Below are 14,104 nucleotides of genomic sequence, written 5' to 3' on the forward strand. Positions count from 1 at the left end.
CTGTTTGTACTTTGAAACCAGGCGTGTTCTTTGGCATCCCCACCATCCTGTCGTTCCATGCCCCCTCTTCATCTTCTTCCTTGGTAAACAACCCCATCCGTAGGGACCAATCCCTAATGCTCAACTCGTGCTCCTGATTGAAAAGCCTGAATGTGATAGAATCCGCGTCCAGGTCAGTGGTATTCTTCAAACGAAAAGTGGAGAAAAACTCCCTTGCTAGATCCACTGGTATCCTCTCTTGGCTGTGCTGCAACAGCCACTCAAATCCTATTGCTCGGATATAGGCGCGGAATTCTTTATCACATGCAATCATCTTGAGCTCCCTCTTGCTGTACTGTTTTCCTGACTTGGCCATCTTCTCTGCGCTACACCTCTCCTTGTATACCGCGATCCTCTTCTGGTCGTCAAAGTGCCTCATCTCCTCCAACAAGCTTTTAGTCAGCCAAATTACCGGGCGTCCGGGATTCGGCTCTTCTTCAGCCTCCTCAGAGTTATAGCTGGGCTTAGGGATGGGCTCGTCGTGCTCCTCGACAGAGGTTTCCTCGGGTACAGGGGAAAGGGTCTCCTCGACCTCCTGGACGGAGGGAGCTTTCCTTGACCGGGTGGATGTAGTCGCCAGCGCCTTTCCTTTTCTTGCCTTTTCCTTGGCCAAGCGCGCCTCTGCCTCTGTTGCGTCAGGCACGTAGTCATCGACCTCATCAAGGAGGCTTCTCCTAGTGCGCCTCCTTTCTGCCCTCTCATCAACCTTGGGCTCACTTTCTTCCTGGTCATCAACCAGGTCCACGATCAGTTTCAGCCCTTCCTCGGGCTCCGGTACTTCCGTTGAATGTAGATCTGACTCCGCCAAAAGCTTTTCTGGGGTTTCCCCCTCTTCAACCAACATTGGGGTTGCCCCCTCGATATAAATGGGGTTCTCCCCCCTGACATCTCCTGGGGTTGCCCCCTCCTCCACGAACTCAGGGGTTGCACCACCGAAATCAACCGGGGTCCCATCCCCCGTCTCCAGAATAGGGGTTTCCCCCTCAGCGATTCTCTCCAAAGTAGGGGTTTCCCCCTCAGTAGTCTTCTCAAACACAGGGGTTTCCCCCTCAGCAGTCTTCTCAAACACAGGGGTTTCCCCCTCACGAACTTCAACAAAAATAGGGGTTTCCCCCTCACACATTTCCCTACCCTCAAGATTAGGGCTCTCAGTTTCTTTCCCTTCTGTTTCCACCAAGGTCTCGTCATGTGTCGGTTCACCATCCTCCGACTGTTTGCGTAATGCCTCCTCTTCCTCCGCCTCTTGCGAAACGGTTTCTGCATGCGGTGGTGTAGCGACTCGCGATCCTTCTCCAGAGAGATTCGCCGATTTCGCAGCCGAATCTGCCGGAATTGTCAGTGACGGTGCAGTCGGCGCAAACGGCATTAGACTGGCGGCGAATAGGGCATACACCTCCTTTGCCTTCTCTATACTTCCCACCTTCTGCATTAACTCGGCCAATAAGGTTGGGTCATACTCAGTGCCCTTGGTAGAATTCATCGGTGTAGATCTGAAAAAAAATGAAAAGAACTGGGCGATTTTTGGTTAGGGTTTCATCCGTTTTTAGAGAGAGAGAGTGAATGAAGAGAGAAGGAAGAGCAAACACAAATTTTTGTCTAATTAGGAATGACTGGAGAGAGAAGGACAACGGTTGCTTTTTCTGGTGAAAAGATGGTGCGGTTGTAGGCGTGATGTAAGCAACCGTACGTCTCCCATAATTATCGGCTAGAATTTGAAATTCGAAATATCTTTTCCCTCCTTGACTCCTTCCTTCAGATTCTCCTCCTGGCTAATTCCCTCGACCATGCCCTACAAAATAAAGAAAATGAAGGTTCCAGACCCCTAGGTCGAGGTTAGGGCATAAAATATGGGTTCCCCTTGGAGTCTGGTGCTTCGAAAATATATTATTTTTTTTTTTTTTTGATTTGATTTTTGATTTTTTTTTTTTTAAGAAAACAATTAAACTATTTACATCCGTGTTGTATTTCCGAGATTCCCTGGTTCAGTTGTGAATTTTCAAAATCATTAACTTACTCCTTGACCCAGGAATTCATCGGAAATTACCCCCGTCCTTTTAGGCAATAATAGGGAGTGTGTGTAGTGGAATCTCGTCCACAACACACAACTCGGAATTATCCCTATAGACTTTCACTCTATGACCGTTTACAAGGAAAGGAACAGAGTTTGGAGTACTTCCCTGGATCTCTACTGCTCCATTTGCTCGGATGCCAACGATGGTGTATGGGCCGATCCATTTAGACTTCAGTTTCCCTGGCATGAGCTTAAGCCGAGACTGAAAAAGGAGCACCTTCTGTCCCACATGAAGTTCCTTGACCCGGAGGTTTTTATCATGCCATAACTTCGTTCTTTCTTTGTACCACATGGCAGACTCAAACGACTCCAGCCGAAGTTCCTCCAACTCCTGCAATTGCAACTTCCTCTCTTCTTCGCAAGCTATCGGCTTCATGTTCATTTCTTTCACTGCCCAGTACGCCTTGTGTTCAATACCTATAGGTAAGTGACACATCTTACCAAACACAAGTCTGTAAGGTGACATTCCAATAGGTGTTTTAAAAGCAGTTCTGTAGGCCCACAATGCGTCCCCGAGTCTTTTGCTCCAGTCCTTCCTTGACGGATTAACTGTTTTCTCCAATATCGCCTTGATCTCGCGATTAGAAATCTCTGTCTGGCCATTAGACTGAGGATGGTAAGGAGTTGACACTCGATGGTGTACATCATATTTCTTCTTCAAAGCCTCGATGGTGCGATTACAGAAATGTGTTCCTTGGTCTGAGATGATGGCTCTAGGAACTCCGTATCTATTGAAAATATTATCCTTGAGAAATTTCGCCACCTCCTTCGATTCGCAAGTTGTGGTGGTCTTAACTTCTATCCACTTAGATACATAATCCACTGCAACCAATATGTAAGTATTCCCACAGGATGACGGAAACGGTCCCATAAAGTCCATTCCCCACACATCAAAAATTTCGCACACAATCACTAGGATCAGAGGCATCTCATCTCTCCTTGAAATTCCCCCTGTCTGCTGGCATCTCTCACAACACCGGCAGAACTCGAAAGCATCCTTATTCAATGTTGGCCAATAAAATCCGCTGTCTAGAATCTTCCTCGCTGTTTTCCTTGGCCCAAAGTGGCCTCCACATGCTAACGTGTGACAATGATTTAACACATCTCTTTGTTCCTATTCGGGAATGCAGCGCCTAATCACTTGATTTGAGCACATTTTCCACAGGTAAGGATCATCCCAAAAATAAAATTTGGATTCGCTCCTAATCTTCATCCTCTGGGCCCGGGAAACTTCTTCTGACATTGGCATCTCTCCCGTGACCAAGTAGTTGGCTAGATCAGCAAACCACGGTTCTGCATTCAGCGTGCGCTTTCTCTTATCCGATTCCCCTGGACCGGTCAAGGCCAAAACTGCTTCCCAGTCAGGTGGTCTAGGAAATTTCTCCAAAAGGTACAAATGTTCCTCGGGAAAGGCATCGAGTATGGCCTCTTCTGTTTCTCCTTGGAAGATTCTGCTCAAATGATCTGCTACCCTGTTCTCCGTTCCTCTTTTATCTCGTACTTCCCAATCAAACTCCTGTAAAAGTAACACCCAACGGATCAACCTTGGCTTCGACTCCTTCTTAGCCAGTAAGTACTTTATTGCTGCGTGATCTGTGAAGACTATAACCCTTGACCCGAGAAGGTAGGGTCGGAATTTTTCAAAGGAATACACGATGGCTAACATTTCCTTCTCCGTGGTGTCATAATTCTTCTGAGCTTGATTTAGTGTTTTGGAAGCATAGAAGATCACATAGCTTTTTCCATCAATTTTTTGTCCCAAAACGGCTCCCACAGCGAAATCGCTTGCATCACACATTATCTCGAAAGGATGGTTCCAGTCTGGTGCCCTGATTATTGGTGCTGATACTAATCTGTCCTTCAGCAGCTGGAACGCCCTCTCGCATCCTTCGTCAAAGACGAATTCCACATCATTTTGTAACAACCGAGTGAGTGGTTGAGCGATTTTTGCAAAATCCTTTATGAACCTCCTATAGAACCCTGCATGGCCTAAGAAACCTCTCACCTCTTTTTGATTCGTAGGGTATGGTAATTTTGATATCACATCCACCTTTGCCTTGTCTACCTGGATACCCCTCTCAGAAACCACGTGACCCAGGACAATGCCTTTAGTCACCATGAAGTGGCACTTCTCGAAGTTCAGCACTAAATGCTTTTCCTGGCATCTCTGCAACACTAGATCAAGGCTGGCTAAACAAGTATCAAATGAGTTTCCATAAACGGTGAAATCGTCCATGAATATCTCAATGCATACTTCCAGCAGATCCGAAAAAATGCTCATCATACATCGTTGAAAAGTCCCCGGTGCATTACACAGTCCAAATGGCATTCTTCGGTATGCATATGTACCAAAAGGGCACGTGAATGTGGTCTTCTCTTGATCCTCTGGATTAACGTAGATTTGGAAATAGCCGCTGTATCCATCAAGGAAACAAAAATACTGTTTGCCTGCCAATCTCTCCAGCATCTGATCAATGAAAGGTAAAGGAAAATGATCCTTCTTTGTGGCTTCGTTCAACTTCCTGTAGTCGATGCACATCCTCCATCCTGTCACTAATCTGGTGGGTACCAATTCATTCTTCTCATTTTTGACAACTTGTATCCCAGACTTCTTTGGCACCATATGGACAGGGCTGACCCACTCACTGTCAGGAATGGAGTAAATGATTCCTAGAGCAAGCAACTTCAATACCTCCTTTAGGACTTCCTCTCGCATGTTTGGGTTCAGCTTCCGTTGTGCATCTCGATGAGCCTTTGCACTTTCTTCTAAACGAATGTGGTGCATGCAAAGATCCAGACTTATTCCCACCAAATCTGAGAGAGTCCATCCTATTGCCTTTTTGTTCCTTTTGATGACCTCCAACAACTCCTTCTCTTGTTCCTAGGTCAAGTTGCTGTTGACTATTACTGGAAATGTCTCGTCCTCCTCCAAGTAAGCGTACTTAAGGCCTGGTGGAAGTGTTTTCAGCTCTTTTTTCGTTCCATTCGCCTCCTGGGGCAAGGGATTTTTGTCTGAAATTTCCGGTAAAGTCTCTTTCCCCGACCCAGGAGATTTTTCCAAGCTGGCCACATAAGCTGATCCCTTTGACCTAGCTGATTCCGGGCTTCTGCAGAATTCCATAATGGCCTCTGTGCGCTCTTCATCTGTCAATTCTTCTGTGTTCACTGCTGCACACCATCCCACAACTTCTTTGTCAATCGAATGGCTCAACTCCGAGTTGTCGATTTGTTCCTGTATCAATTCTGTCTCAAGATATTCTTGGACTAAAGGGTTAATAACATCAATAGCGTAGAGATTCTCAACATCTAAAGGCCTTTTCATCCCCTCATCTATGCTAAAGGTATATTTTTCCCCATTGTAGTCCAAGCAAATTGTTCCATCAAACACATCGATAATGGTCTTAGCCGTACGCAAAAATGGCCTCCCTAAAAGTACCTCACTAGACTCAGCAGACTCATTATCATTCATCTTGATCACGTAAAAATCAGCAGGATATAGAAATTCATGCACTTTGACTATAATATTTTCCAACACTCCTTCAGGGCAAATGCAAGTTCTATCTGCTAGCTGGATCACTACCTTGGTAGCAACCATTCTTACCCCAGTTAACTTCTTATAGATCGAAAGTGGCAAAACATTTATTGACGCCCCTAGATCACACATGGCATGCTCAACTTTGATATCCCCTAAAGAGATGGGTAATGTGAACATACCTGGGTCGGTGCATTTCGAGGGCATCCTTCTTTTCTGTATCACAGCAGACACAGTTTCTCCAATCACAATCTTCCCATCTAACTTGGTTTTCCCTGCAATAAACTCCTTGATGAACTTACTGAAGGCGGGCATTTTCAAAGCTTGCAAGAATGGCAAGTTGATTTCCAACTTGCTGAAAATCTCCATGAGATCCTCTGTATCATCCTTTTTCTTCTTCGCCTCCCCTCGATATGGAAATGGTTTTGCTCACTTTACTGCATTTGTGGAAGTCCCAGCCTGGGTTTCATTAGCTCCCTTGTTTCCTTCCTTACTTACTTCCTCAGGTTCGGGGTCTAGGAAGAACGGGTCCCTTGATCGAGGTAGAGATCCCCCTAAATCTTCCTTCTGGAGGTCTCTCTGAACAATGATCTCCCTCGGTCCAGCGCCTTCCTCTTGCTGTTTCTGACTCTGTTTCCCTTCTTTAGCTTGCATAGGCACTTCCTCATCAGTTTCCAACGTCGGCCCTTCGTAACTCCGCCCAGATCTCAAGGTGATTTGACTAATGTTTGCTCGGTCTGGCGGTTTGACGGTAGCAGGAAGTTTGCCTTCATTCCCTCGCATCTCATTCAAAGAAACTGCGATCTGCGAAAGGTATTTTGCCATCATGTCCATGGCGGCTTTATGTTCAGATTGAGCATCTTGTAACTTGTGCACCATGTCATTGTTGGAGTGTAGGTTACCTTGCATGAACTGCTGTGAATTTACCAGATCATGGACCATGTCATCCAAACTCCGCTGTGGTCGGAAGTGAAATTGACCAGAATTTTGTCCTTGACCTTGGTTCTGTCGATTGTTGCCTTGATGATTGTTGTATTGGTTATTCGGCCCCTGATTTCCCTGATGGTTATTGTACTGGCCACCCGACCCTTGATTCCCTTGATGATTCGGTTGGAAGTTCTGGTAGTTTCCTTGATTGTTTCTCTGATGAGGTGGCACATAGGAGCTTCCTGGGTTGTTCTGATTTTTGTTTCCCCAATGAGCTTGGTCCTGATTCCTATACCCCAGCTGTAATTGTCCTTCTTGACCTTTCCCTGACCAGTTGGACTGCCTCTCCGGAGGGTGTGTAAAATTCGTGAGCTGCAAAGGAGGTGGCTGGCTTTGATCTTGGTCAGTCCATCTAAAGTTCGGGTGAGTCCTCCATGGAGCGTCCCTCTGTCTTCCTTGATTCCAACTTCCATCGGGATTCCAACTTCCCATCGAATTTGCTTGAGCTTGGCACTCCCCTTCGCAGGGCTGGCTGTAGTATGGTTGCAGTTGCCTTTCCTCTTGACCAGGGGATTTCTCAATTTCCACTGGAGCATGCGGATTGTATTTCTCGATTGCATTCAGCAAGGCCTTTTCCAGTTTATCGATCCTATCTTCCACCTTCTTGTCTTCTTGATCCATCACTGCATTAGCTGATCCTCTCCTCAATATGCTTCGTGGGTTATCATAGGCCTTCTTTGCCTCGATCAGCCTCCCCAAGGTTTCCCGAGCTTCGCATGCCTTATTCTTGGTAAAATTTCCCCCGCTCGAGGAGTTCATCAAGTCCTTCGATTCAGGGTTTGCACCTTCATAGAACAAATAGTAAGTTTCCGCCTCGATCATCCGATGATTAGGACAAGCATCCAGCAATCCTTTGAATCGGGACCAATAAGAACTCAGAGACTCATCATATTCTTGTTTGCACTCCTGAATCTCCTTCTTCAAGGCATTCGTCTTGTTGGATGGAAAAAAGTAATCCAGAAATTCCAGTTTAAAATCTTTCCACGTGTTGATCGAGTCCGGTGGAAGCCTCAGCAGCCAAGTGTTCGCCTCCCCTTTGAGAGCAAATGGAATTGCTCGAAGACGGTAGTCCTCTTCTGTTGCCTCGTTGGGTCGCTTCTGAATGATGCATAGTTTGCTGAACTCGTTCAAAAATTCATAGGGGCATTCGTTCCTACGCCCTGAGAAAGTAGGTAGAATTCCAAGTACATTCGTCTTGATGTCGATCGACCTCCATCATGGGTTCGAGACTATAGCATGAGCGGGTTCACCATCAAGATGTGCGGTGAGCGACCCTATTTCCGGATCAGGGTCTAGTAGATGAGCCATATCTGGGTCCTTCTCCTCCTCGGTCTCGGAATGCTCTGGTTCGGTTGATGTCCCTGGGTTCTCCTCTGTCGATGAATTCCACTCCTTTTCACTCTCTGACTCGAACGGAAATGGATCTTTCGTCCTCAATCCTGATCTGGTGGTGATGGTAGATGTAGATTCCTTGACTCGCCACTTGTATTGGCCGCTCCCTGATCCAGATGAGCTTGCCCAACTTCCAAATTGGAAGCCCGCTTTCATACACTGTCAGGGAGAAAGAAAATAACATAAATTAAAATATTTACACCAAATCCTTAAATGAAATAACAACAAACGCCATCCATTCCCCGGCAACGGCGCCACTTGAAAGGTTTATTTTGTGCTATGGCTGTTCAAATAAGAAAATAGCAGGTTCCCTAGATCCAGCAAGTCCACCAGATCACTCGGTCTAGGAACTCGTGGGTCGCGAGGAATCCCGGTCGTCGGACACACGGAGCACTTTTTCTTTAACAAAAAACCCTCAACCACTTTACTAAACCTAGTATAGGGAAGTAGGGATCGATCCCACAGAGAAGGATGCGTAATACTCATGTTCAAGGATTTGGGAGTGTTTTTGGTGTTGGCTGCTGCCACGCATTTTCTTGGGTTGAGGAAAATCAAAATTAACTTGACTTGGGAACCTTTAAAAATTCTTAAACTGACAGCTAGACCTAGGAAATAAATCTACGGTGGGGACCATGTCTAAAAAAAAAGCAAGGTACGACTGAAAAGTTGGCAGAATAACTAACTCTCGTACTAACTGACAGTGACATCGTCTTCTACAACCAAATTTGCGTAAAACTTCTTAAGAAAAACAGCATGAGCAAAACAAAAACAGAGCTACTGACTTGAAATCAAATTTATGCATAATAAACGAAGAACTTAGCAGATCTGCATACCCTAGACGAAGTGAAATAGAAACCAAGAAGAAACAAAACAAATCTATCAAACTATTGTCTTTCCACACGCCAAATCCAACCTCAGACGCTAAATCCACTCCGGATCCAAGCGTCCGACATGAAGTCCAAACAGAAGAAACTCTCCATTACGTCAGATTTTAAAAGTAAGAACTCCGAATACTCAAACAACCACAGATCTGTCACCAAATTCCACATCAAACACCTCAACATCAAAATAAACAGAGATCGACATAGCAATTGAAGGAATAAACTAACAACAGAGAGATCTATGCAGAATGACTTGAAATTAAACAGCTAAACACTAATCCACGAACGATAAAACAATTAAACATCATCAACATCAAGGTCGACTCCCAAAAGTGAAGTTCGACGGTGAAAACTAGCAAAAACAACTGAAATTAAAGGTAATTGTATCTTCGCCCTCACTAGGACGGTGTTGCCAAACACGAAATCTTCTAGAAAGTACCCTCCCGATCACGATTACCCCAGATCCATTCCCAAGTGTGTGTGTGTAAAGTGTGTGAGCTAAGAAGAGTGAAAAACTATCTATCCTTTCGTTGCATGCTCTTCTCTATATATAGGCGTTCGGGTGGGCCCAGCGAGGTATAGATAATGACTTTGTTGCCCTCATCTGTAGACTCCTCTGTCACGCCAATTTTCCTTGTAAATCCTGCTCATTTCGTTCCTTTCTCTCGCTAGACCATCTCCTTCATTACTTCCTTGATCTAGCGATTTTATTCACACACCTGGCTTAGGAAACGTGTTAGACCCAGCAAATTATAACATTTTTCGCACATTACCGATGCATGAAATTAGTCTTATCACTATGCATAAGCACAACTAATATCAAACTTAGTACACATTATAGCATATATGAAACAACTATCTCCGAAACTAGTCTCATAATTCTTGATCTCACTAAGCGTCAAACGACACTTGACTAGAGACAAGACAATTCCATCTTGAGAGGTATAAACCTTTTGATGGAATTTCTAATGCTTAAATGTTCCAAGCAATGTGTAGATATAGGATTCCTAAGAGAATCTCAACATTCTTTCTAGCAATCTTAAAAGGACTTAGATGATAAGAATGTAATTAGTTTCTCTTAAATCATTTATCTTAAACTGGGTAGACAACCAGTTTCCTACGCTAGATGTCAATCTTAGTTGTTTGCAACTTTTTGTAGATTTCATCATCGTAGAGTACCAATAATACCATATGTAATGCACTTTCAACTTCCTTGTGCTTATAGCACTGTTAAGGACACAAGTCAAATACCAAATGTTTGACAATTTTGATAAAACACATATACTCTGATTTAGATGCTTGCCTAAGACCACGAAGGTCTATATAAGCTTCCAATCATGCGTTTCTTGCCCTTAATTACATATCCATTAGAATGTTCTAGTAGATGATTTCCTCAAGACTTCTATTTATAGAAGGCTGTCTTAACAATCATAATACATACATTCTAATTTATGTAAGTTCTAATAGACAATAGGATCGAATAAATCCTGGCACAACGATAGCGAGAAGATAATTCTCTTTGGGCATAACCCATTGTCATTGTCTAGCCTTTTGAGATCCATATTTACACTTGCAAATCTACTTGCTCCCACTGACTGACACAGCCTGCAGGTAGTATTGCAAGTCTTGTAAAACATGTTGTCTATCTTAGATTGTAATATGGAATCTATCACCTGTTCAAAGATGATTGTCCAAATTAACCAATACTACATTGTAGTTAAAGGGATTATGTTCAAGTTAATCTAATACCGAGTCTTACGACACTCTTAGACCCAAGAACTTGTTGTGTTCCTGTGGAACGCTCCCACTACGATATGGTTCTTACAATCTTAGGTACTGAAGTTGATTTATTAGTGCAAAAGTTTCTAATGGTATGACCTTTTGGTAATGTGGAAAGTCCGATATCTCTCTCTTTATTTTGAGAGTTATCACGCTGTTAGGCTTGTAGTTCATCTCTTGATCTTCATGCAAGAATTATATCTTTGAAGATTACAGAACTTATAACCTTACATCATTTGGGAAAAAGCTTAAAACATGCCTCAGTACTCAACTCCAATTTCTTGGACACTTTTCCAACATGTGGTGGAACAACATTACACCTTGAGATGTGCTAGACTAGAGACTCTCTAGTCCACAACTCGTGTTTTGTAGAAAGTACTGATGTTGGTAGTTTCTTTAATGTTTATCCCATCAATGATAAGATTTTAATGAGTACAACTCATCTCTTAATCAAACTTGTCTTAGAAAGACTTAGATTCCTTCTTACATAACTATCACATTCATTAGATGAATGGTTGGATTCGTTAATGGAGATTGGACTCCCACTACTGATCATAACCCTTTGCTCGTCTCCTTATGGTGTAAACCATTGAGACTTGCTAGTCTTTCTATGTTGCACTTCTATAAGTATTCCGAATCTCTTGAAAAATCAAATGATTCTAACTCATAGTGCATCAAATAGACTTTCTCAACTCTCAAGCTATTTAACAAAATGTTAAATCTTGATAGTCTAGATCAGTTCGAACAATTTCTAAGTATTTTCTTGGCCTTAAGGCTAAGAGCCATAAATACTTTATCATTCAATGATTAAGAAGTTGATGTGTTTTTGAATACTCAACCTTGTCGCACTTATATTATTTTAATACTATGATGCCTTAAGCATCAACCATAAAATAATAGTTGAGCATTAATAGCTCCCACTGCAATAAAAACCTAACTGGATCAAGATCTCTTACTTAGAAGTTGCATTGTCATGTAAGTCATTGTCCTTCTATAATATAGGTCAATCCAACTCACAAAGCATCTTTTCTCGCTTTAAACAAACTTCGATGACAATCCAGGCTCTCCCATTTCCATATCTAGTCTTTTGTTCAAATGAACTAGGACTTAAGAAAAATGCAGCCTTTATGAATTCGTCATCTATCATGTTACTTTCCTCTAATAGTAACACAATGACTATTATTCTGAAGATTTTCTACTTTTCAGTTAAACCTTCTTATAGTCATTTCTTGTTACTTTAGGCGATGACTTGTGTCAGAAACTATTTGAGTGATCAAAAGATCCTCAAAACATTCTGTCACTCTAGGATATTCCAATCGAATCATCTTGACAGATTCTATTGATATCCATCTTTCATCGTCATTAACCAAGACTTGTCGAGCTACTTAAAGGAAAATAGCTTGACCTTATTCCTCAAGGAGCTTGTCAAGTACATGCATAATGCATTCTTGAACATTCTTCGTGGAATTATGTCGAGGAAATGGAGGACATGAATCATTGAGTATAAACTCCAAGCTTTCAGCGATGAGAATCTTATCCATTTTCGTTTCCGGTCTACTTAATTTAGGCATTCGAGTTTTCTTTCTTTAAGGATCGCAGACAAATATTAAATGACATAATGAAGATTTGGCAAAGAAACTTATTATCACATACTCATGCTCAATACATAATCACAATTAACCACAAAACAATTATGTATCTTACAACTGCAAAATTAATAAATTGTATCCTCCTCTGGAGGTTAATACGCATTAAAATTTTGACAATTTTACTGGTCACAACACCGACGCATCAATTGCTTCCTCCTCTGGAGGTTGATACGCCTAATGTTGCCTAAGCACGACCATCAGATTTAGCATTACAGAATTTTATTTCTACAACACACTCCCATAACAATGTTAATGTGCTGACAACAAAACCAAGCTATCTCATAAATTCTGATTGAACCGTGAAACTCGCAGTTCCTTAGGATTATTATCCCCACTCTGCAGGTGGCAATAATATTTGGAACCACTTTCTAGTTCATTTTATTTATTATGTGAGAAGTCCGCCCTTATGAACTTGCTATTTTCGTAGGATTATTGTCCCTACTCTGTAGGTGGCGATAATATTAGAAAATCAGCTTCACAAAATTTGGCAGACCAACCGACGGAGACCGTATACAACGCACTTGTTGTAATCATCACTTAGATATTTTGTATGGTTTTTGCATAATTATCACATAAGCAGATAAAACAGATAATCCACTTAAAATAGATAAACACCAAATAAACAGATAAGTCCATTTAATGCATGGCATTTAAGCACACATGATAATTAACGACAATTATTTAATCTAGTCACGGGAGAATCAATTAAATAATTAAGTTTTATATTGGATAATAATTATCCAAATTTATTTAGGATTTATGAAGATAGAGTTAACTATCTAAATCCATTTAGGATTATTCAAGATTTTATTTCGATAAAATCAAATCCTACAATTCAAGATAACGTTGATCTAGGATTATCATTATTTAAAACGTATTAGGATATTACTAGATAGAAACATTTCCATCATAATCCTTAACATAAATAAAATCCAATCAACTAAGATTTATACAAATCTTAATTCTATTTAGAATAGACATCTAGAATATATATCAAATATTACTTAGGATTTCTTAGATAAATAAATTTATCAAAATCCAATTAAATAAGGATTTCTTATATATCATCTTTATCCTAATCTATCTAGGATATAAATCCAAAAGATAAGGATAACTTGTATTAATTCTTATTTTAATCCATCTAGGATTTGTCTTAATAGAATTAAATCTATTCAAATCCCTAGGATAAAATAAATTAATGTAAATATTTATCCTAATTCATCTAGGATTTATCTTGGAATAAATCCATATAAATCCATAGAATAAGATAATATTATATTAGAATTATTCAAATCTATCTAAGATTTATCTAGGAACAAATCCATATAAATCTATAAGATAAGAATAAAATATTATATTATCACTATCCAAATCCATCTAGAATTTATCTATGAATAAATTCATATAAACTCACAGGATAAGAATAAAATAATATTATCATTATCTAAATCCAACTAGGATTCGTCTAGGGATAAATCCACATTAATCCATAGGATATAGATAAATATTAGATTGTCATTATCCAAATTTAACTAGGATTTTCGTCTAGGAATTAAATCCCTACAAATCCATAAAATAAGGATAAAATCTATAATTAATCCATGATTTGATACAAAATCAAATCTTATATAATATATAAAATTCACATAAGATATATTCAAATCTTATTTCCTAATTAATCTTGAATTATTCCGAAATTGAATCCAAGGATTTGGAAATCCTAATCAAAATTTGGAAAGCGAAGTCGTGAGACGAGACAAAACGACACCACGCA

At 41.1% G+C, this 14,104-nt stretch overlaps 1 pseudogene; it reads right to left on the minus strand.

The window, feature by feature from the left end:
- LOC148934190 (uncharacterized) overlaps nucleotides 1–14,104 on the minus strand; it is a 43,219-nt pseudogene that overhangs the window by 6,531 nt on the left and 22,584 nt on the right.

Source organism: Salvia hispanica, chromosome 1 (genome assembly GCF_029641045.1).
Source record: "Salvia hispanica isolate PSC_SH4W2 chromosome 1, Shi_PSC_v1, whole genome shotgun sequence".
In the NCBI taxonomy this organism is placed as follows: domain Eukaryota; kingdom Viridiplantae; phylum Streptophyta; class Magnoliopsida; order Lamiales; family Lamiaceae; genus Salvia; species Salvia hispanica.